Source organism: Pituophis catenifer, unplaced genomic scaffold, assembly GCF_029215685.1.
Source record: "Pituophis catenifer annectens isolate HBS135680 unplaced genomic scaffold, rPitCat1.0.hap2 SCAF_2, whole genome shotgun sequence".
Classification (NCBI taxonomy): Eukaryota; Metazoa; Chordata; class Lepidosauria; order Squamata; family Colubridae; genus Pituophis; species Pituophis catenifer.
Genome location: NW_027256882.1, coordinates 50627623 through 50650932, shown reverse-complemented (window position 1 = coordinate 50650932; position 23310 = coordinate 50627623). Strand labels below are relative to the sequence as shown.

Sequence of the window (23310 nt, the reverse complement as noted above, 5' to 3'; positions counted from 1 at the left end):
CTTTTAATTTTTTTCATTATCCAATATATTTTTCTGATTTTACTAGCACTCTAAATTTTTGTTTGTAGTTTATTAAATCTTCTCATTATCAGTATCGATAAACATACACCCAAAATAATATGAATAGGTTTATTAAATGGCTGTAATGGTTTCTCAATTGTGTTTAGGTAATCTCCCCTCCCTATTTTTTTATTTAAATTACCAACCAGTTTAAGCAAAACAACTCACAACTGAAAATAACATGAAATGCTTATTTCGGGCAATGTTCCTTTTAGCATAAAAGGAACCTAATAAATAACTGAGCTGCCCATTTTTCATCTTAAGTATTCAGTACTGTTTATTCCAGAATTTATGTCCTAGTGAGGCTGTCTGAAGTTCTCCTGACAATCTGCAAGACTTATTTCTAATACTTTTACCACAAATTAGCATCCTAACAATTGGAGGCTGCCAATTTCTTTTGTGTTGTAGAGAATTATAGTCTATGAAACAAGCTTACAGTGGATACTAAAGACTGACTAGAAAACTCAAGGATGTCTTTATTTGTTGTGCATTGGGGACCGGGGGGGGGTGAGGGGAGGTAATTTTATTTCGTCGTTCCAAGGCAAAATGGAAAGGACACAAATCTGATGTAGTTCAAGATTAGTTAACACCTTGCCTTGATCATCTCTCTCAAGTGAGAGAATTTCTCTGCTCTACAGAAACCACCTGCCTGAACCTAGTTATCAGAAGACTATTTCTGAATTGTTTTCCCTTGAAGTTACAGTACTGTCTATTTGATTGATTAGAGAGCCAGGTCTTCAATCTAGGGTATCCAAAATATGATTTGAAAGTGATCATTTGTGCCTCAAGTGAGAAACCTGGATTAATGTGACTCATTTGTTTGTTTTCTTGATTATCCATGATATTTCCAGAAATTTTTTTTCCAAGTATCCTGCTTCTTCAAAGTCCAACTTTTCCTTCCATAAAGTTTCACAGGGAAAAAGTTTGCTTTAATAATTCCAAGGGGTTCATATTTTCGACACCCAATGAATGTAAAAACCTAACTCCCTAGTCCGCAATGCTGGGGAAAGTTGAAGGAAAGAAAAGAGGAGGATGACTAGCAGAAAGGTGGATGGACTCAATTACAGTGATGGTGGGTGCACCATTGGATGACCTGAAAAACCAAGTTGGGATCATCGTGGAGAAAATCCATCAGTGAGGTTGCTAAGAGTCAACATCAACTTAAAAGCACATAATTGATCCAAAGTCAAGGATTCTCAAACTGTGGGTTGTAACCTCATCAAGGATCACCAACGTGTGTGTGTGTGTGTGTGTGTGTGTGTGTGTGTGTGTGTGTGTGTGTGTTACAAAATTATATGAAAATTGATCAGCCTCACACAAGGGAAATGGAATCATTGGATAAGTCAGCAATGGGTGGGGGGGGGGGAGCCCAGAGAGTTTTGAGAAACAATTAAACCATGAAGGTAGTCTTCTGTTTAGAACCATCTGCCAATCCTAGCAGCGTTGTGATTGAAGGATGATTTCTTGACTGGAGGACGTGGCCAATGTCACAGCGGCAAGACGGGTTTTTTAAGGTCTCTTGAAGACCCGTCGATATCTCTTTAGTCCGGGGGTCCTAAATGACCTAAGTCATCCTAAAGGGACGACAAATAAGAGGAGCATAGACTGGTCAGCATAGGGGGATCGCGAACCCCCTGGCTGAACCAGAAGAACATACATTAATTAAATTCAGTATTTTTAAAACATTTGAAATTCTCTTTCCAAAAGTAAGCTTAATTCAAGAAAGCTTGATGGGAATTAGGTATCATTTAGTAAATGGTTATGTCTTTTTTTTTTTGCAAAACACTAATTTCTTTTAATTCATTAGATTTATTCATGGTGTGTGTGATCAAATTATTTCAGGGAGTTTCAGTATAGCAAAGTTGGAGGGACCTTGTGTTAAACAATGCTGCTCCAATTAAATATGTTTCCTGTCACCAGTGTGTGTTTTTTTTCCTCCAAAATTAATTGCTCATCTTAGATCACTTGAATCAAATGAGCTTCATCTGTGTACATCTCCTGAATATTTAGACAGACAGTAGAGTGAATGCTGGACAGTGTTTTTCAAGCCTGGACAGAATATCTCCCTGCTGTTGAAATCAACCTTCCTAACTTTTATCATGGCATTAAGGAGGTTAAATAAAGTGATAGAAAGGACAGGTCCTTGGAATCACTGTTAGTCTTGAAGGCATAATCTTACTTTGGAGATGGAGGAAGAATTACTCCCACTTATAGGAAGGAAGGTGTTTTCTTGGTCTCCTGCTCATAAGCGTCTCAGAGACATCTGGCTGGCCACAGTGAGAAAAAAATGCTGGATTGCAGAGAGCTTTGGCCTCATCCAGAGATCTGTTCTTCTGTTCTGATTGGTCCAGATGTTTTTGACTGCAGTCTAATGCCTAGGGATAATTGGATATACAATTAAGCATACACAGAGGATGACAGATCCCCATGAATAGCCTAAATAATAGTAACAGGTACAATATGACTGCGGTGTCTGCTTATAAAACCTGACTTCACAAGGTGCTACACTTTTTCTTGATTCTTTTTTTTTTAAATAAATCTAATGTTTTATCCAGAGGCATTGATTTAGGTTTTAAGAGCTTCTAAGATTAGTCTCTGACCTGCTTCTTTCTGGTGTTTCAGAAAATCTGATGGAGTGAGCTGCAGCTCATGAAGCTTATCCCTTCTAATGAAATTTGAAAGTTGAAAAAGCTGCTATCAGACACCTTATTTTTTTGTTCCATTGGCTATCATTATAATGTCACTATAACCATTGTCTTCTGCTATAATGATTAGCATAGCAGGTGATTTTAAGTGTAAGGAGAGGAAAGCTAATATATAATTTTATTTTTATAACATTGTTATAAATGCACAGTTAGGCAAGCAACAAAAAAAAAAAAACAAATCATCCAAGAGGCTTCTTCTGTATGTTATTTTGTCACACCACTTTGTTTATAAAAAAGAGGTTATTACATACATGGCTTTTTCATTGTGATTTCACATGAGTGTAAATAAATATAAATAATAGTGCCAGTTCAGATCATCTCCTTAAAAGATTTGGCGTAAAATAGAAAATCTTAAGCATGTTTAAACCCTGTTTCTAATAGTGGAACGTGACATATTTTTAAACCCGGTTTGTGCTTAAGTCTTATGAACCTAAGTAGGCATTGAGCAGGTTTAAGCATGCATTATACGGACTCAGGCACCATTATTTTTCTATAACATTTCTTTGTAAAAAGGTAAAGGTTTTCCTGTCCAGTTGTTTCTGACTTTAGAGTACTGCTTATCTCCTCTTCTTGGCTGAGGGAGCCAGCGTTGTCCAAAGAGGTTTTCCATGGTCATGTGACAAGCATGGCTATATGCCGAGGCACATAGAACACTGTTACCTTCCCATTGAAGTGCTACCTATAAATCTACTCACATTTGCATGCTTTCGAACTTCTAGGTAGGCAGGAACTGGGGCAGGAACGTGAGCTGATCCTATTGCATGGCGCTCGGCTCTCGAACCCGGCCTGTCAGCTTTCCAGCTGAAAAACTCAACTCTTTTAACCCCTGAGCCATTGCGACCCCATTTCTTTGTAAAATATGCATAAAATACCAAATGGTATTCAGGCTCAAAATTTCGAGGAGATGTTGAATGGCCGATACCATCAGGAGCCGACGAGCCCCGTCTCGGGAGACGGGGCACCTGAGAAATCGAGACGGGGGAATGGAAAGAAATTCGAGGGAGAGGCCCACCCTGACCGTCTCCCTGATCCAAACGTCCAAGGACGTGGCCTCCCATTGGCTGGCGAAAGAAGCCAGGCGGCCCCCTATGGGAAGGCTGGTCGCACCGTCAGCGGGATCTACGGGCGGAACACCCACGATCCCCTCAGAAGGGGCGTCTGAATTGGCCCCGTTGGGGTTGGAAGCCCTGACGGTCCGAAGGTCGAGATTGCCTTGACGGGAAGGCTCTTTGACTTCTCCGGCCGGAGAAGTTGCTGTCTGGCCCTCGAAAGGGACGAAAGGACGGAAATACTCTGTGATCTGATCTACGAGAGGAGGCTGGCAAATATTTGCGCTTGTCCCTGGATTCAACTAAAAGAGGCTCCAATGGAGCCCCAAATAATTGGGCACCTTCGAAGGGAGACAAAGCCAAGCGCCACTTTGATTTGGCGTCAGCCTGCCACTGTCTAAGCCATAGAAGCCTGCGGGCTGTGGTGGAAGCCCCCATGGTCTTAGCTGAGAATCTTGAAGAATTTAGCATGGCATCAGCCAAAAATTCTAAGGCTGCCAGTACCTTCTTAATGTCCTGATGGGAGCGAGAGTCCGAAAGCGGGAGACGATCCTGAAGCTGCTTAAGCCATAGGATGGAGGCCCGGTTGAAGAAGGAGGCCGCCATGGATGACTTCACCGCCCACGCTGCCGCTTGATGGGACTTGACCAGTGTATGTTCAAGACGACGGTCTTCAGGGCGGAGACTCTCCTCCGGAGGACCAGTGGCATAAGATGATGTCGAGAGAGCGGCTATTGGAGCATCAATCACAGGCACCTGTAGGAGGGAAGAAATCTCCGGGGCCATATTATATATACGCTTGTCGAGTGAATTAGGCTTAGGTCCCGAGGCAGGGGCTTGCCATTGCTTAGTGAGGACTTCTCTGAACAATTTAGGCCCTGGAATTTCCTCTGTTTCAACAATAGGTTCTTCAAATAAAGGAACTGAGGAAGAGGTCCCCTCCCCAGCCGGGTTAGTGCGGGGGGGCCCTAAACCTATGGTAAGCTTGGCCTTATGCAACAAGGACCTGAACATCTGAGGTTTGAAGAGTCCTATGAATGAGGGTTGGTCTGGAGACAGAGTCTCATCATCAGATAATTCAGTTTCCTTCAAGTCTTCACCAGCCACAGAACCTTGAACAGAAGAGGCTGATGACTGAGCTCTAGCAGCGAGATGGGCCCTATCCATCGAAAGGCAGGAACCTTTGACATCAACCTGCGATGGTACTCAGAGACCCATGAGGCCGTTCTGCGTTGCCTATCCGCCTGAATACCCTGTTGGATTGCTTGCTGAATAAAAGCCACCAATTCTGGGGATATTAAGGGTCCCTGCTCTTGATCCCCCTTGCTTTGAGGCTCTGGATTAGGATGGGCAGAGGCCCTTTCTGGAGATAAGGCCCTGGGAAGAGGCCTCCTGTGCCCCAAAGAGGGATTCATTAATTTGCTGCTGGGGTTGCAACGAGGCTCCATCTCCATCTGGGGATAGAGCAGGAAGTTGGGCCTGCAGGGAGGCCTGGGTCCCCACAGGAGAGGAGGCCTGTATCTGAGCAGGGGTTGAATGGTCCAGCTCCCTAATGGAGGCGTCCTTGAGGGCCTTCTGAATCGAACGTTCAATGGCCTGGTGCAACCTCACCTCCTCTTTAGATCTAGACCCAGTGTCCTTAGAAGAGGACTTTTTGGACCGCTTAGACGGAATAGCAGTAGAAGACTCAGGCTGTTCAGGATCAGTGCCCTGTCTCTTGGGCCTAGCTTGCCTGGTCGAAGCCATCCTCAATTATAGGCCTCAATGCCTGAAGAAAGATCCCCCAAAATGGCGGCAGATGGAAATCGCTGAATAATAGGCCCCAAAATGGCGGCCGACACAAGGAGAGGCCCAGGAATTTTAAACCGGCCTGTTAATAAACGAAGAAAAAGGGGGGGAATTAGGTTGAAGGAAGGATTAAAACTCCCCCCCCCTTTCTGATAATTTACGATCCTCAGCAGAAGGAGAGCCCGTCACAACTCCTCCGATGCACTTGCGGCGTGTAGGCGAAGCCCAGGGAAACGCCGGAATCACCGCTGCGTCGCAGCGAACCGCCCTGCCGCGCGGTTTCCTAGGAGCCGGGACGAGCCGCTAGAGGGATGCGACGATCCGCCTTACAGAAGGCTAGAACCCAGGCACTCCTGCGCTTTCCAGTGCTCAGCAGCCAGGCGGAGCAGATTGGCTCCGCGCCTCCCCGCTGTTTGCTAAGACAAACAGCGGGCTTTTTGAATGAGATTCCTGCAATCGGCTGCTTCAGCGGCGCAGGAGAAGCCCTGCGCCGTCCGGGAAGGCTCAGCCTTAAGGGGAAGCCTGTCCCACCGCAGAGCGGTCTTCAGCGGTATTGGGCCCGAAACCGGTCTCGCTGGTAAGCTCTACCCTCAGGGAGCAAGCAGGCAGGAATAATTTAAAGAGAAATTTAGAAAATTCAATTAGCCAAATGAGAAATTTACTGCAAGGAATCTAGTACTAAGGAGCAGCTCAAACCGTGACTTGATCCAAATCGGATCGAGTCTGAAAGCTGGGAAGCAAGAGGAAGGGGAGGAGCTTCTCAGCTAGCAGACCTGATCCGTCATCATCGGTAGAGCATACCCCATCAGAGATGACCACCGGACCCACCACAATCAGAAAGGGCTTTCAGGTAAGTCAAAGCCCATTTTCTGCTAATCTGTGATTTTTATTCACATTCTTCTATCTGTGCTGTAGTTTGGGGCCTGAAACTAAAAGGAGAAGAGATTTTAAAAAAAAGAAAGAAAAGAAACTTTATTAGCACCTGCGGCATGGGATTACATGAATTCCTTCTTGTTCCTCAATTTTAATATGGATTAATGTGGTTTATGAACAACAACCTCCAACCTACGGAGGTTATTTTTGAACGATGGTTATCCTGATAGACAGGCTGATTAAATCTACTTAGGTGATCTCTTTCAGACAGTCTCTCTCTCTGGAAATGCTGTTTGGCAAGTTTGGCTGTGTTCAGTCAGTCGTCTTTGTTTTTTGGTCTTCTGCTTATGGTCCAGATAATAAATAATTCTCCACAGGCAAACAGCAGTGTTTAGCTATCAAATTCCAGAAGCTTCTTTCCCTCCTCTCCCCTTCATCACATTGAAAACATTATATATTCTTAAGTACTGTATCCAATAAGCAGAACGGGACAAAGGCTTGCTCCATTTTGCAGATGTATTTTCTTATGTGTTTGTTTCTTTTTTCCATTAGAAAAACAGTTAAACCTCTTAACGTGGCTTTGAGACAGAAAATAAGATGTCTATAAATATCTTAGGCAACATTTCGTTTTTCTCTTTAAGCGTTCAGAGATTACGTCCACCATTAAATTGTTCTACTTTACAGCTGGGATTGAACAATTGTCTGTTTAGAAAACCATGATAATTTGTTGAAGCCCCCCCTCCCCAAAAAGATATATTTTTTATTCTTCTATTTAAAACATTTCTGTACTACCTGTCTGGCAAATGTGACACTTTTTAAATGGCCTAGCTGTTACCACTAGAAGATGTCAGTTTATACCCTGCAGTAATTTGCCCTCCCTATCTGTAGCAGTGAAAAAGTAATCAATTGGTGATCCTGAATCTGATTACACCTAATAGTATATTCCTGTTTTTTTTTCTCCCTGCAAAAAAAAAAAAGGGGGGGGTTGTTTTTCTGCTTCAGTGGTAATGATGTTAATATGAAACAAATAGGAAGACGCCCATGCAGTTGGTAGGCAGCTTAGCAGCTGCTCATATCCATGCTGAAATTATAATGCAAATGGGAAATGAATTTTTTTTTTCCTGTAATGGTCCTCCCCAGTTCTGCAGTAGATTGCAATATAAAATTATTGAGGACTCATCATTGCAATCTTTTAGGACAGGACTGTACAGTCACACAGCCTTTCCTTCACTTGTTTTATAGATCTTATAGTATTATTGATGTTTAGTTACAATTGCAGCCTAGATTTTAGCATTGTCTGAGCTGGCTGTTTGTTAATAACAATTGTGAAATGTGCTGTGTTATTATTATACTAAAATTTATTATGTAAATGGTCATCAGAGGCCTTTCCTCCTTATAAATTGAATTAGAAGTATTTAAAACCCAGAAGTACAATCAATGCAATGAACCTAAACTAGAGGTGAGCAACTCTTTTGTTGCTAGATACATTTGGTGTGTTCTCTTACCTGCACATGTGATCTATTCACAAAATGGTTGATAACTGTAAATGCGTTCTTGCAGCACACATCCATGAACATCAACTGGCAGTCAGAAGACATGATGAAAACTTTTTAATTTCACAACATATAGAGAGACTTAAGCATAGTTTCAATTGGGAAAATTTGACCGTCCTAGACCAAGCCAATTAAAAAAACCCCAAGGAATTTCTAGAAGTCCGGCACTCTGACAAATTAGCCATCAGTAGACACATAGAGTTTAACAATGTCTATAGACTATGCAAAAAAGACAAACAACCAGCCAAAAAGGGAAGAAAAAGACACAAGCACCTCTCCAACCAGCAATCAGCACACAGATCTGCATAGATTAACTCCAAGATTAACATCAGACCAACAATCAAATAAAAAATACCCTAATCGAGAAACTATCAAAGAAGCCCAACCAAAGAATCTCTAAGACCAACACGACCAACACTGACAAACCAAGCCACTAGAATTTAAACTGGAGGCAAATTACACTCCTTACTAGCACTGATGATATTACCTAGTTTGGGTAAATGAAATGTCTGCAAGAAAATAACCAAGCTCAGAGAGCATCAAGGACTCCTCATTTCAACCCTGAGCTACAAATATTCTTTATTTGCACTATGTGGTGTTAACCACTCAGACCAGTGGTTAATCACTAAGGCTGGTTTACGCCACAATCTTTCAACCTTGCTTTTCTGATCTTAATACTGTGTGATCTCCTCCAATTCTTTTGTCTTCTGCTATCCTCAAATATTACCACATCAATTACCCACACTTCCTTCTTTTTAACCACAGTTAAGTCTTACGAGCCAAGACTTTTTATCAGTTTGAATTCAGAAATCCACAATATTTTAACCTGCTCATTTTTGAATACTTTATCAACTATATGTTCCCATCCATTTTTCATTTCTGGCAAATGATAACTTTTACAGATGTTATTAGTATGCTGTTTAAACTGGATTTGGCATTTTTATCCACCTATCGAGTCCTTCCCAAGGGTTTTTGGTTCATGCAGGTGTGTTATTCCTTATTTCTGGGGAGAGGGTCGCTAACCACTTCCTATAAAATTATTATTTATATCATACATTTCCATTGGCTGATGGTTGTATCTTATAAAAAGTTTTCAGTTTTTCTATTTTTCCACTTCATTTATTTGACAGATGAAATCTATGGGATTGCACTTGTCTGCTTGTCTGTTAATGTTTGCAGTGCAAGCATAAGATTATGTTTCAAAATGATATCCTGGAGCTGATTTCTAGGAGCACATTTTACCATCTCGGAATTTTTACTGTCTTTATTATCTGTACATTACGCTCCCCTGGGTGTCATCTCTGAGGAATGTAAGATTGAAATGGTTGCTGCGGATCTAAGGAAACTTTAGTGTCAGTAAAATGACTTGCATATTGCTGGAACCATTTTGAATTTCTTACTTTAAAATGACATCGTTGATCATATTATACAGAGTAGAGTCAAAATATCAGTGAAATGCTACGCTTGGCAATTGCTCTCTTTTTCTCTAATTCCTAAGGAGGATTTTCTACTGTGAACCAAAACTGAACACAGCATGATTATGTACCTTTCAAGAAATTATAAAACTATTGATGAGTATCAGAGCATGGATCTTTCAAGACATTTCATAATCTGCTGGATTCGACTTTGATCTTGCCCCTGCTTTTGCAGTGTGAGAGCAAATTTAAGTGTCACACCCAATATTACCGGTATATAAGAGTCCATCTTATCATTTCTTCCAAAAGCAGTCCAATCAAACTTATTCTGTGTAACTGAGCAGAAGATGAGCATAATAAAATGCATTTATTGTGATTTAGCTATTATATTATGCCTTTCTTCTAGAAACATCAGAGGTTTATATGAGTTACCATTTTTATCTCTATAATAGTGGTCCTCTTGAGGTTCATTGGAGGAGGAGGGGGAGAGAGAGTGATTGACTGAAAGGCATCCAGGAGGGGGATTATTGAGGGTAGACATAAACATAGTTCTGTCCAATCATAGACTTCCTTATTCATTTACTATCCTGTTGTTTATTATTTTTGTAAATAACTCAAGAATTTAACTAACACTCCTTTTTTCTCTTTTCTTCAAAACAACAACCCTGTGAGGTGTGTTGGGCTGACTGGTCCAATGTCACCCAACCAGCTTTCATATGCTGAAGGCAGGACTCGAATTCAGAGTTTCCTGGCTTCTAGCCTGGTGCCTTAACCAAATTGGTCTAACCTTAACCCTGACAATTATACAGCACTAGTTCTCTTTTCTCCCCATCAGATTCTGCTTTTTCAGTCTTATTTGTGCACACTTATTGGAGAAAATAACACATATTTATCTAGAATGATTCACTAGAACAATGATAAACCTGGGGCATAAGGGGAGCCAGATGCCTTATCCATGTAATTGAGCAAACTTTCCTTCCTTGCTCATTATAAAGATTCTCCATATGTTTAAATCCATGTTTTTTGGAGTCAATGATAGACAGAAATGGCAAAACCAAATCTCTCAGGAGCTGTCATCGTAAATTCTGCCCTCTCATAGCAGGCAGGAGAATGGCTTATAGTGTCATATATGTGACCAAGCATGACAGCAATTACAGATAATTGCACTTGTGTCCTGTCAAGCTTTAGATAATGTGTGTCAATTACTGGGCCATCTAGATGGGTCAGTAAAAAGCAGTGATTTTTATTGCTATAATTGGAAGCATTGAAGGGATGTTGTTTGGCTTTGTCTGGGGTCTAGTTATAGGTTCATTATACTCCATTCTGGTTCCAGGTCCTTTGCTAAATCTAGTTTTCTTTTGGAGCATCTAGTTTTCTCTTGGAGAAGCATGGAAAATGAGCCACAATTTTTCCATATTTATGCCCACAATTATATCATTCCCATTTCTTTATGTTGGTTTTGGCATCCTGAAAAGGAGATTTATGATGGTTAGAATGTAGCTCGTCATCCATGAAGATAAGAAGTAAAGCATCTTCCATGGAGATTAACATATTACTAACCAGAATAGGACCAGCACTGAAAAAAATGTCCTATTAACCAGTGTCAGAAAAAAAAATCTTTAATTTTATATAATGAATAATATAATGAATCAGAAGCAAACCAAATCTGGTAACCACCAAGGGTGTGCTGACTTTGAAAGCCTCTGAACATGGGTAGAATGTATATTGAGTCACTAAATTTGGAAAAACTAACATTATATTTCTATTGAAGTAGCTTATGAATCTTTACACTCTGTGGAAGATGAAAATCTGATGTTCTAATCATCGTTGCTTGTTTGCAGCACATCTTTAGGTCCATGGTGCATTCTCAGGCAGCGTCTGAATAATATGAGTGGATCCAGGGAACTGACTTGCTTCTGAAGGACAACAGATACAGCATGTCCTGAACAATAGGTCAAGATCACCAGAATAAAATTCATTCTCTATTTAGGATAAGCTCAGTCTTACATTGGCTTTGTCCAGTTGTAGCTTAACTAAGCAAAACCCAAGAGATCCTTGCAAAATAATTCTTTGGGGGGAGAAGTTGTGGGCTGGCTTTGTTATTTGGTTAATGGGGGTGGGGGGGGTGCATTTCCATTCCAGAAAGTACAACCGAGTCCCTGACATCTGTGCAATGTCTCCAGACCTCTCCACAACAGTTCAAGGGTACCTTTAATTTTTAAATATTTGACAAAATGAGATACATCGATTAAATAGCCTCCAGTTCACATCACATTCTGGAGCTTCGCATAGCCATTGCAGTTATTCTGCAGGAAATTTTGCACGATTTGTGTTATTTCACAATCTAGCCTAACTTCCACATAAGCATATTTGAAAAATGGCAATATAAGCAGAATGTTATTTCAGGCTGGTTTTAGTAATCAAGACCAGAGATAGCAATCTCTGCATAAGCCAACAGCCTGGCTAGGAAAGCATGGGAATAAATATTTAAAAATGCTAAAATATGTATGGGAAAGTTGTACTTTTCAAGACACCACTACACATTTTGGGTTTTTCTGGATGTTACTTCTGTTAGTTGGCTCCTCGTATGGATCTGGCTGGCCATGGTGAACTAGATAGATTAGTCTAGTGCAACAGCTGAGTGTCATTTTGTTATGCATAATTCTTTGCTGATGGATGCCATTTCTCAGGGAAATGGTTGGAATGTCTATTGTTTTTTTTTAAAATCATGTTATTAAACTTTCAAAAGAGAGAAAGAGAGACAAAGAAAATGAACAAATATAAAAGGACTAGAATTTCTAGCTTTTTAAAAAGTTTACACTGTATTTATTAAATATTTTTGACAAAGGAAAAAAAGACAAGAAAAGAGAAGAAGGAAAAAAATAAATATAAATCATAAAAGGGAATTTTAAAAAAGGACTTTACAAGTCCTTAATTAAATAAGACTAAGTGTTAGGTTAGAAAATATTTCATTAGTTGACTTCAGATAACTGAATATTGTATCATTTAAAAAAACTGCATGCCAATATTAAAATCTAGTTGGTTTGTACATTTCAAAAGCAAATCACCACACTATAGCTCACAAAGTAATTTCTGTCTAATCAGTAACAGAATTATCCTTATTTAACAGCAAGAGTTAAACTATTAAGACGATATTAAGAAACTTTCAGATGTGATATAAACTCATATATGGAATTATAATCCCACAAATGATTTCCAAATTGAATTAAATTATGTGCCAGATTTACTTTTTAAATACAAAGTTATTTTAGACAATGAGATATATACTCCCACAACTTAATTAGCTGTTCTTTTAAAGAGGAACTGTACATACCTTCCAATAAGAAGCCTCAGAGCCTTTAAACATATAGAAAGCTAGTTTTGTATTCTTTATGGGAATAAAGGGTTTAGTAATATTTAAGTTAAAAATAGAAGGCTGGAAAGAGAGCTTCAGTTTCATTTTATTATAAATCATTTTCCAAAAGTGTTGAGCTTGACAATGTTGCCGCCAAAGATGGAAAAATAACCGAACCTGATTTTTATATTTCCAGCATTTTTTTTAAAAATGAAGTGTCTATTAGTGTAGTAATATATCAGCAGCAAAATAGTTTTCTCCAAGTATAATATTTGGTGTAAATTTTATGTTTTTCCATTGAAATCCTCCATTGCTGCATATCAATTACTGTGTCTAAATTCTATATCCATTTCCCAAAGCTTTTAAAGAAAGCCGTCCAAAAATTTTAGTACTCTCTAAGGAACATACAACTGTCTTTTAAAACTGAAAAATCTAAAAAGAAGGGGGGAGGGAATCAGAAGTAAAATACCAAATATGACTGATAGATAACTATATGCATTACAAGCTACTGTAATTCTTTCCCTCAATGCCTTTGAATAAAATTGGCTCAAGTTGAAAGAGAATTTCCCTGGTTCCTTCATTTATAAAGCTCCCCCCCCCTTTATGCTTGAAGGAACTATTAATTCCTAACATGCTTATTGCCTTCTTGCTGCCAATATCTTTATTTAACTGCTTACTGTTTGAACTACTTGTCTCTGTGGCAAAATGAAAAATCAGTACTTTTTGGAAAAAAGAAAAGATCTGTATTTATTTTAAAAGTTTTTGCTTTGTCTTGCTCTGACCCATTTCTGAAACTATTAGTTGCATGATTCTCCAAGATTTTGTTTGATGCAAGACTAGACCTGTTTTAGCAATTGTCTTCGTTGCTTCCAACATTTTAAATTCTACCATGCAAAGCATTTATATTATATCAATAGCTGCATTTAATTTCGCATTTATCTCCCATGGCTTTCAGTATGAATAACATTCTGTACTGCCCCACAATTTCATAACAGCTGTCTACAAAACACAGACACAGAAATTCTTTTTCTCTTAAGTTTTAAGAAATATTCCAGCTCTAAAGTCTTCTGTTTTCAATGTTACATTTAGGATGACAGGTTTGTCAATCTGCTTTTCATTATTTATAATTAACATTTTGAGGGAGGAAAACATTTTACAAAGATTATGGAGAACACAGCCAAGTTCAATTCTCTGTATGCTGAATTTGTTCAAACCACACTCACTTTCCTCTGCCATTTGCTCATTCACTTTGACAGCAATGGCAGTTATCCAGAGTATGTGATAGTGATACAGGGAACACACAAAACAGGACATGACCAATAGGAGAAACAACATGGAATGATGTTCCCATGTTCATTGTGGTACATTGATAATTGAAACTGCTTGTTTGATTTTTATTTAACTAACCATCTACTGATTTATGATGATGGGATTCATGAATATCTGCCCTGTTTCCCCCAAAATAAGACATCCTCTAATAATAAGCCCAATCGGGCTTTTGAGCGCATGGCAATAAGGCCGAGCACTTATTTCAGGGTTCAAAAAAATATAAGACAGGGTCTTATTTTCGGGGAAACATGGTAATTATTGGCTGCCTTAAGTCATCTCCCTTTATAAGAGTCATGCTGAAGTGTGGACATATTTCAAAACTGTATTATTAGCATTACTAGCAGCTAGGGCTATGCAAATGCCAGATGGAACTATAGCATATTTGTATATTGGATCCTTGGTGTTCAATGAACTTGGTTGTTTTCTTGCAGCCATTTCATTACCAAACTATGTAACATCATCAGTGCATACGATGATATCATCACCACATTTTCTGTATGGTTGTGTATGCATTTCTGCTAGCATATATCCATCCATCCCCAACTTATTCTGTATAAAACTATTTTATTCAGTTTTCAACAATCCCCTTAAATCTAATCAAACCTGCTCTTTCTCTTGTATTGGTTAACATCTTCCAGTCTGGAAGAGGAGAAGCAAACATGTGTAGATGGCACAAAATCTCCACCAGGACATCAGTGCAGGTCTAAATTGTTGATGATCTGCATATGAGCCAAAACTGGAATCTAGATAAGATACAGGCAATCCCCAGGTTAAGAATGAATTTTGTTCCCAAGTCTCTGTTTAACCTGAATTTGTATGTACTTGTAAGTCAGAACTCATACTTATGTATGGACTATAAGTCAGAACTCATACTTATGAATGGACTGCCATTGTACAGGAAGTACAATTGTACAGGAAGTACAATGGTGGACAGCACTGTACTTCCTCAAGTCAATGAACCACGGAAGCAATGCAAGTGATTTAACGAACAACTAAAAGTGTTCAAAAGGCATATATATTAAAAAAAAAATACGTGGCTTCAGTAGTTCATAAAAACATTGCCCAGCTTGAGCGGTTCAGTGGGTTTAATGAAAGATAATGCCATCTGCCATTTTTAATAATAGGTAGCCTATTCATAAGTACAAGTTGTCCATGTCAGGTATTCTTAACCCAAGGACTGCCTGCACTCCATAAAGAGGCTTTGGGAAAATAAACACCAAGTAGAAGGGAATACCACTTTTGTAATCTTTACTAAATACTTTGCTAGACCATTATATTGAAGATAACAATGAAAACATCATGGTTTGCAGCAATTTATCTTTCCAGAAAAAAGCAATATAGACAAACGTATCTCACATTTCCTCGAAACCGCAAAGCCAAGTGAGATTTTCACTGACCACAAACATGGTTTATATTTATCATTTAATTCAAGTGGTCAACCCCACATGATCAGTTAAATAGCTCTTAGAGGCCGCGTCTTTAATATTGTAGGATAGATGAATTGCTGATTAAGGGAAAGCTTAATAGACCTGAATTGGTGATGCAGTATGTTGTGGACAGTATTATTCTCACTCTTTAGAATCAAATTTGCAGCTTGCCTTGGAAGTTTCTTTGGATTCTAGCTTGGGTCCATTTATTTATTTATTTATTTTTCAAATTTATACGGCCATTCATCTCATGGAAAGCGCCTCTGAGCGATGTACAAGTTTAGTTGAGTTGAGTTGAGTTGAGTTGAGTTGAGTTGAGTTGAGTTTATTTGTATACCGCCCTTCTCCTGAGGGACTCAGGGCAGTGAACAGCCATGGTAAAGACAATGTACAACAAAAATTAAAAGCTTATTAAAATAATTCAATCATTCGGCCAAATTTAAAACATCCAACTAAGATCATTTTAAAACCCCTATCAAAACCCAATTTAAAAAACCTTTATCCTGTCAGTCCAGCTTGCTGGAATAATAGGGTCTTCAGAGCGCGACGGAAAGCACGGAGGTTGGGGATCCTTCGTATGTCCGGGGGCAGTTCATTCCATAGGGCCGGGGCACCTACAGAGAAGGCTTTCCCCTGGGGGTCACCAGCCTACACTATTTGGCTGACGGCACCCTGAGGAGGCCCTCTCTGTGGGAGCGTTTTGGTCGGTGGGAGGCAATCGGTGGCAGAATGCGGTCCTGTAGATAACCAGGTCCTAAGCCATGGAGTGCTTTAAAGGTGGTAACCAACACCTTGAAGCGCACCCGGAAGACCACCGGAAGCCAGTGCAGCTCATGCAGGATGGATGTTACATGGGAGTGACGAGTCGCCCCCATTATTACTCGCGTGGCTGCATTCTGGACCAGCTGGAGCCTCCAGGTGCTCCTCAAGGGGAGCCCCATGTAGATAGCATTACAGTAGTCCAGCCGGGAAGTGACGAGGGTGTGAGTGACTGTGCGCAGGGCGTCCCGATCCAGAAAGGGACGCAACTGGGATATCAGGCGAACCTGATAAAAGGTCCGCCTGGCCACAACCGTCATATGATCCTCCAAGGACAGCCGTGAGTCCAGGAGGACGCCCAAGTTGCGAGCCCTCTCTGAGGGGGGTAAGATCTCATCCCCAATAGCCAGCAATGGTGTCAGCTGGCTATATTGGGCTGTCAGGAGCCACAGCCACTCAGTCTTGGAGGGGTTGAGTCTGAGCCTGTTCCTCCCCATCCAAATCCGCACAGCCTCCAGGCAGCGGGACATCACGTCAAGGGCATCATTGGGGTGGCCTGGGGTAGAAATGTACAACTGCGTGTCATCAGCATACAGTTGACACTTCACCTCAAAGCCACGGATTCACATAAATGTTAAACAGAAGAGGCGAGAGGACTGACCCTTGCGGCACCCCACAAGTGAGGAACCTCGAGGTCGACCTCTGCCCCCCCCCGTCAACACAAACTGCGTACGGTCAGAGAGGAAGGAGGAGAACCACCGTAGCACGGTGCCCCCCCTCCCCTCTAGCTGACGCAGCATGATACCATGATCAATGGTATCAAAAGCCACTGAGAGATCTAGGAGGACCAGGACAGAGGAGCAACCCCTGTCCCGGGCCCTCCAGAGATCATCAACCAATGTGATCAATGCCGTTTCTGTGCTGTAAACCGCCCTGAAGCCCGACTGGCACGGATCTAGATAGACAGCTTCATCCAGGAATCGAGAAAGCTGTTGCGCCACCACACTCTCAACAACCTTCGGTGTGAAGCGGAGGTTGGAGACAGGACGATAGTTAGCTAATACAGCCAGGTCCAGGGAAGGCTTCTTGAGGAGGGGCCTCACCACCGCCTCTTTCAGGGCGGATGGGAAGACCCCCTCACTCAATGAAGCGTTGGAAATCTCCTGAAACCAGCCTTGTTTGGAGGCCAGCACCAACCAGGAGGGACATGGGTCCAGTAAACATGTGGTAGCGTTAAGCCTCCCCAAAATCCTGTCCACATCCTCAGGAGTCACATGGTCAAACTCTTCCCAGGTGACACTGTCAAGTCTCATTTCCGTCATCCCGTCCGAGGCTATCCAATTGGAGTCCAGGCTGGCCCGAATCTGAGCGATTTTATCATGCAGGAATTGTCCAAAATCCTCAGCTCTACCCTACAAGGGATCCTCCCTTGCTCCCACCAGTAGGAGAGAACGGGTCACCCTAAACAAGGTGGCTGGGCGATTCTCTGCAGATGCAATAAGAGTGGAAAAATAGTTGGATTTCGCCACTCTTATCGCCACTAGGTAGGTCTTGATATAAGACCTCACCAGTGACCGGTCAGATTCGGTACGGCTGGACCTCCAATCGCTCTTTAGGCGTCTTTTCCAAGTCAGAAAAGTCAGAAATCATTTTAGCTAAATAGTGGAAACCGCCAGAAGATTTTTCTGCACATCTTTTAATTGATATATGCACTATCCAGGAGAAGACAGATCTGCTTACCACTTCTTCCTATTCTTCTTATTTTTGTTTTCAACTTATCTGTGATAATTAGTTCCTTTTAATGTAGTTAAAACTTAATTGTATGTTAAAGTTTTAGATAAGTAGAGTAAATAAAATCATTTTATTATTTGAATAAATCTAAGGAACATTCAACTTAGGACATTTGTAGATTTTATAACCTTCATCTTTATTTTTAATACTGGATTCTATATTTCATGTTCTTCTAGTTCATGGTTGACTCTTCCATTTTTTTTTTTTCATTTTCTTCTAGTTGACTCTTGACATTGACCCTTCTATTTATGACAGGCTCTTCAGAATTTGTAAAAGATCACCTGCAGGGGAAAAAAATTACAAATAGATGGCAGTAATAGACACTTATAAGTGTTAATGCTCAGTTTCCAGGTTACCGTATGTGAGTTGGGCAGCCATATAAATTTGGCAGCAGCTGCCAAAGAAGCCAACACAGTTCTAGGCGGTATAAACAGAGGGATAGAATAAAAATCACGTGAAGTGTTAATACCACTTTATAATGCCTTGGTAAGGCCACACTTGGAATACTGCATCCAGTTTTGGTTGCCACAATGTAAAAAAGATGTAGAAAGAGTGCAGAGAAGAGCAACAAAGGTGATTAGGAGGCTAAAACATATGAAGAACAGTTGTAGGAACTGGTTATGTCTAGTTTAATGAAAAGAAGGACTAGGGGAGACATGATAGCAGGGTTCCAATATCTCAGGGGCTGCCACAAAGAAGAGGGAGTCAAGCTATTCTTCAAATCACCTAAAGGCCGAACAAGAAGGAATGGATGGAAACTAATCAAGGAGAGAAGCAACCTAGAACTAAGGAGAAATTTCCTGACATTTAGAACAATTAATCAGTGGAACAACTTGCCTCCAGAAGTTGTGAATGCTCCAACACTGGAAATTTTTAAGAAGATGTTGGATAACCATTTGTCTGAAATGGTGTAGGGTTTCTGCCTAAGCAGGGGGTTGGACTAGAAGACCTCCAAGGTCCCTTCCAACTCTGTTATTCAATAAATCAATCAATCAATCAATCAATCCAGTCTGAGAGAGAAATGTGAATGCATTTGGGTAATCCATGTGCAAAAGGAGCTGGCAAGATTTATTTATCCCAAGTGATGTAAGAACTTAGTATGAGAAAACTTAACGTATCATAACTATCATCTGAATATTCTCTTTTAATGATGCATTCGTTTTCACAGTTAAGAAGTCAGATGATTCTGACGGCTGATAAAAGTCAAATTCTCCGAAAATGATTTAATGGAGACTTGAAGGATTTATCTTCATAACAAGGAAATGAAATCACCCAGGGAGGCTGGGCAGGTAATTGTATGTCAGGGGGGAAAATCTACGATAGGCAAACAACTGAGTTTACCTGAAAGGATATTTATGGAAAGAGATCCAGTTTTTCTTAACGAACTGTAGTTCATTTTAGGTGATGAAATACAAGTCAGGACCTGCTTTCTTTATGAGGTTTTCTTTTGTCAGATTTAAGTTTTCCCAACTCATTTGCCCATGCCTGTAGAGCTATCTTTTTTCCAGACTGTAGAGAGATAGTTCTAGCAGACCTCTAGAAAATCTTCTAGTGGAAATACTTAAAATCAGTCTACATTGGTTTATTGTTGGTTCTGTTTTCTGCCAAGAAACAAATACTTACTCATGAGATAACCAGATTACCTTTCAAACGTGTTATCTTGCCTTGCCAAATGTTCTCTTTATAGATACTTGCCTTAGGGAGTTGTATGTCATATTTTTGGAGCCATTCAAGTATAAATTAGGTGTGTAATGTTGGCTGCTATCTTTGTGGGTGACAATTAGAGCAACTTTCAGTCTATCAGATGTGTTGAGAACCTTGTTAGATTCCTCCTTGGGCTGGATTGTGGACCGAAGGAGAGAAATAAGTGGCTAAAAGGTCACTACAGTTATAAGGAGTAGCTATTTTAATTTTACCACCTGTGTCCCTTCCTGGAAAAATATGATTCAACCACTATTATTCAGCTACCAATTTGAACATGGTAAGTCATGTCACTTGGGTTTGCCCTTGAGGAAACTTCAGAAATAGTAATGGTAGGAAAAGGGGGCAGCTGAACTTCTGTCAGATGTTTACCAGCAGGAGCATATCACTGGTGTACTTACCTTAGTTGTCCATATCAAGGTCCTTGTTACATATAATTTTCTACATAGTGTGAGATCTGCCTTCTTGAAAGTATCCCAAGATACTTAGGGCCTCCAATTTTGGTTTATTATAGTTGCTGACTTGGAAGAAAGATCAGCTGGAATCTACTGGAGAAAGGCCTTCTTAGGGATGGCCCTAGCTATGTGAAGCTCCCTTCCATTTGAAATTTGGATCACTCAAAAATAAATATTTCAGGGACAAGTACTATGATGCTCATGGGAACCAATTTGCCCGTAAACTCTTCTCTTTTTTAAAAAAAAAGTCTTTTGAATTTAAAAAAACAATAAATGGGAAGCTAGCACCATCAGCTTCTGGCTTTATCTTTAGACCCAAGAATATCCTTAGACCTCTTGTGAATGGATGGATGGATGGATAGGTATCTGCAACCCAATGAACCCTAAAGAAGCTGGCAGAAAATAGCCAATGGCTTTTTTATCTGAACGTATTCCATCTACCATGGAAGCTATTTTGTGAAAATACAATCCCGTTGTTTAGTGAGAGCATCACAACTACTCTGAAAATTCTACACATGGGAGTTGTCAGATGCAAAACCAAGCCTAAGGTGTTGAGATGGCTATATTAAGAAGCTTAATTTCTTCTTTCCTCTACTTCTCCCAATGTAAAACCCAAAATCTCAAATTCAGTGGACATTTTATCTTTCCTCATACTTACACAGGGTGTTAGATCCAGACAGTCTTATAGGCTGTGGATCCCCTGCACTCACAAATAACATGTCCCATTGATTTCAATTGATCTTTTCCAAGTATGAATACCCTGGATCTGATCTATCAGGTTTATAACTTCTTTACAGGAGATTGTTCTCCCTTGGTTAACATCCACACTTCTTTCAGTTTTTAAAATTATAGTTATCTTATCTACTTTTGACCTGTTACTTTTTATATACATATATCATAATTAACACTATAATCTGGATAATGGATCTTTCAGTACCTGGAGACAACAGAATAAAAGACAAGAGAAGCACAAGGTTCAAAGTCCTGCAAATAGAAGTAGAATCACTGTGGCAGAAGAAAGTAAAGATATTACAAAACATAAAGATAATAGATGGCAAATGTGATGAAGCAAGACGGGTTTTACTCTCTCTTGTCAAAGGCCTGGGCAAAGATTGTCTGTCTATCTACATGGCCTTAGGTATCTTGGAGCCAGATTTTAAAAGTACTAATGATTTAGGCACAATTTAAAAGATTATAAGGCTTCGGTTGACGGGAATGAAGATTTCACAGTTTCAAGAAATAATTGTTACATTTCCACATTTTCAAGAACTAGTTATTATGTTAATAGATATAGAAAGGTATGTCTTTCAAGACAGAACATTCTGCAATAATCATCTTAATTGAGGTGAAAGATTTAACTTGGATTGCCAATTAGAGATCTTTGGTGGTAATGATAGTTTGAAATTCAAGACTTGAGACGCTTGGCCTTCTAAGAAGAGGCTGACCCTCTATTGTAGAATTAGCAATCTTTTTTTTTTCTTGCAGCATGAGAGCAAGATCAGTGAATACTATTCAACAATGGCAGGAGACCACTGGTATATTTTAGCAGTATCTCACATTCACTCACTCATTCAGCGCATACATACCAATTATTAAACTCTCCTTGATGGCCAAGATACAGTACGGTGTGAAAAATCCCCTTGGACCAATCTCAGAAGTGATTTTTGATGGACTAGAAGATGGGACTTCAAACTTCTCTTCTCTCCAGCTTTTTAATAGGCAATGGTGGCTTTACTTGGCTGAATTGTTTATATCCTCAACATCATTCATACAATGTTCATAGTCATTCAGTAAGTAGTCTGGTTAGATCTCAAGATGTTGCTTGCCATGACTGTACTATGACAGAAGGCAAAATTCTGATTTTGATATATTTGGAGATATTCCTGTACAATTCTTATTTTTACAATTCAGATCTCTTTTCTAGTGATCACAACTTTTAAACGTTTAGCATCTGGCCACTAAGTTATCCTGTAAAAGCTTGCTCCCTGTCCATATTTTATGTTGTGCTGACATCAGAATGGGAGGGAATTATTCTAAACCTGTGATGGCAAATCTATGGCACGCTTGCTGGAAGTGGCACGCAAAGCCATTTTTCTGGGCACGCAAGCTGTCGCCCAACTCACCTGCAGCTGCGCATGCACATGTGTCCCAGCTGGTGTTCGGGCCTCTGGTGCGCATGCATGCAATTCAGGGGACCCAACTGGTCTTCGGAGCTTTCCTGTGCATGCGTGTGTGTTTGCGCATGTGTGCGAGAGTACTGGTGTGCAGCATGGGCAGACGGCATTTGTGCGTGTGAAAGCCATGCACATGTGCAGATCGTGCGATTGTGCACTCAGCGCATGGTGTGGGGTGCGCACAAAAGCTGTGCATGCGCAGATGGGGTGGTTACGCACACAGCGCATGTGGGAGGAGCCGCACATTAGCACAGATGGCACACGCGCACGCAAAGCGTGCATCTGTTCGGCACTTGGTGAATAAAAGGTTCGCCACCACTGTACTAAACCATAGTTTGTTTTATCATAGTTTGCTAAAAAAGAACAACAACACTAATAATGCTAGGTTCACATAATGTGCTAAGCCAGTTTCCAAAGCACAGTGGGTTACGGCACAGTAATGCCAAAATGAAGAAAACTATATCCTGGCTTGATAGGTTGTGAAATGAAATATAACATACCCATAATTAAGTATTACACCAGCAGCATCCAGAGCGTGGAACGATCCCTTCTGCAAGATGGTGGGTATGGCATTGTAGTCAAGACCTCTTTCCTGTGGGCATCAGACTACACTGTACTGTTTGTTTGGAAACTTTAGCCACAGCTGTGGAATCAACGGGAGCTGTCTGTACATCATAAACACCCCTATTACAAATGGAATTTCCTGGGACCTGGTCTCGCTGCACCGCTTAGTCTGTTGCACTTTTCATGATGGTTTTTAATTACATACTCTTAAAGAGAACTTTCAGTCTTCCAACAGATTTTATCTGCTGATTATTTTCACAAATTGTTACAGAAAAAGCCTTCAGGGCTGCAGTGTAGGTGGAGGCTCAGTTA

The 23310-nt window shown here is 40.4% G+C and overlaps 1 protein-coding gene across 2 annotated transcripts in view; it reads left to right on the top strand.

The window, feature by feature from the left end:
* Window positions 1–23310, top strand: part of PRICKLE2 (prickle planar cell polarity protein 2) — a 320000-nt gene that overhangs the window by 211176 nt on the left and 85514 nt on the right. The window lies entirely within an intron of this gene.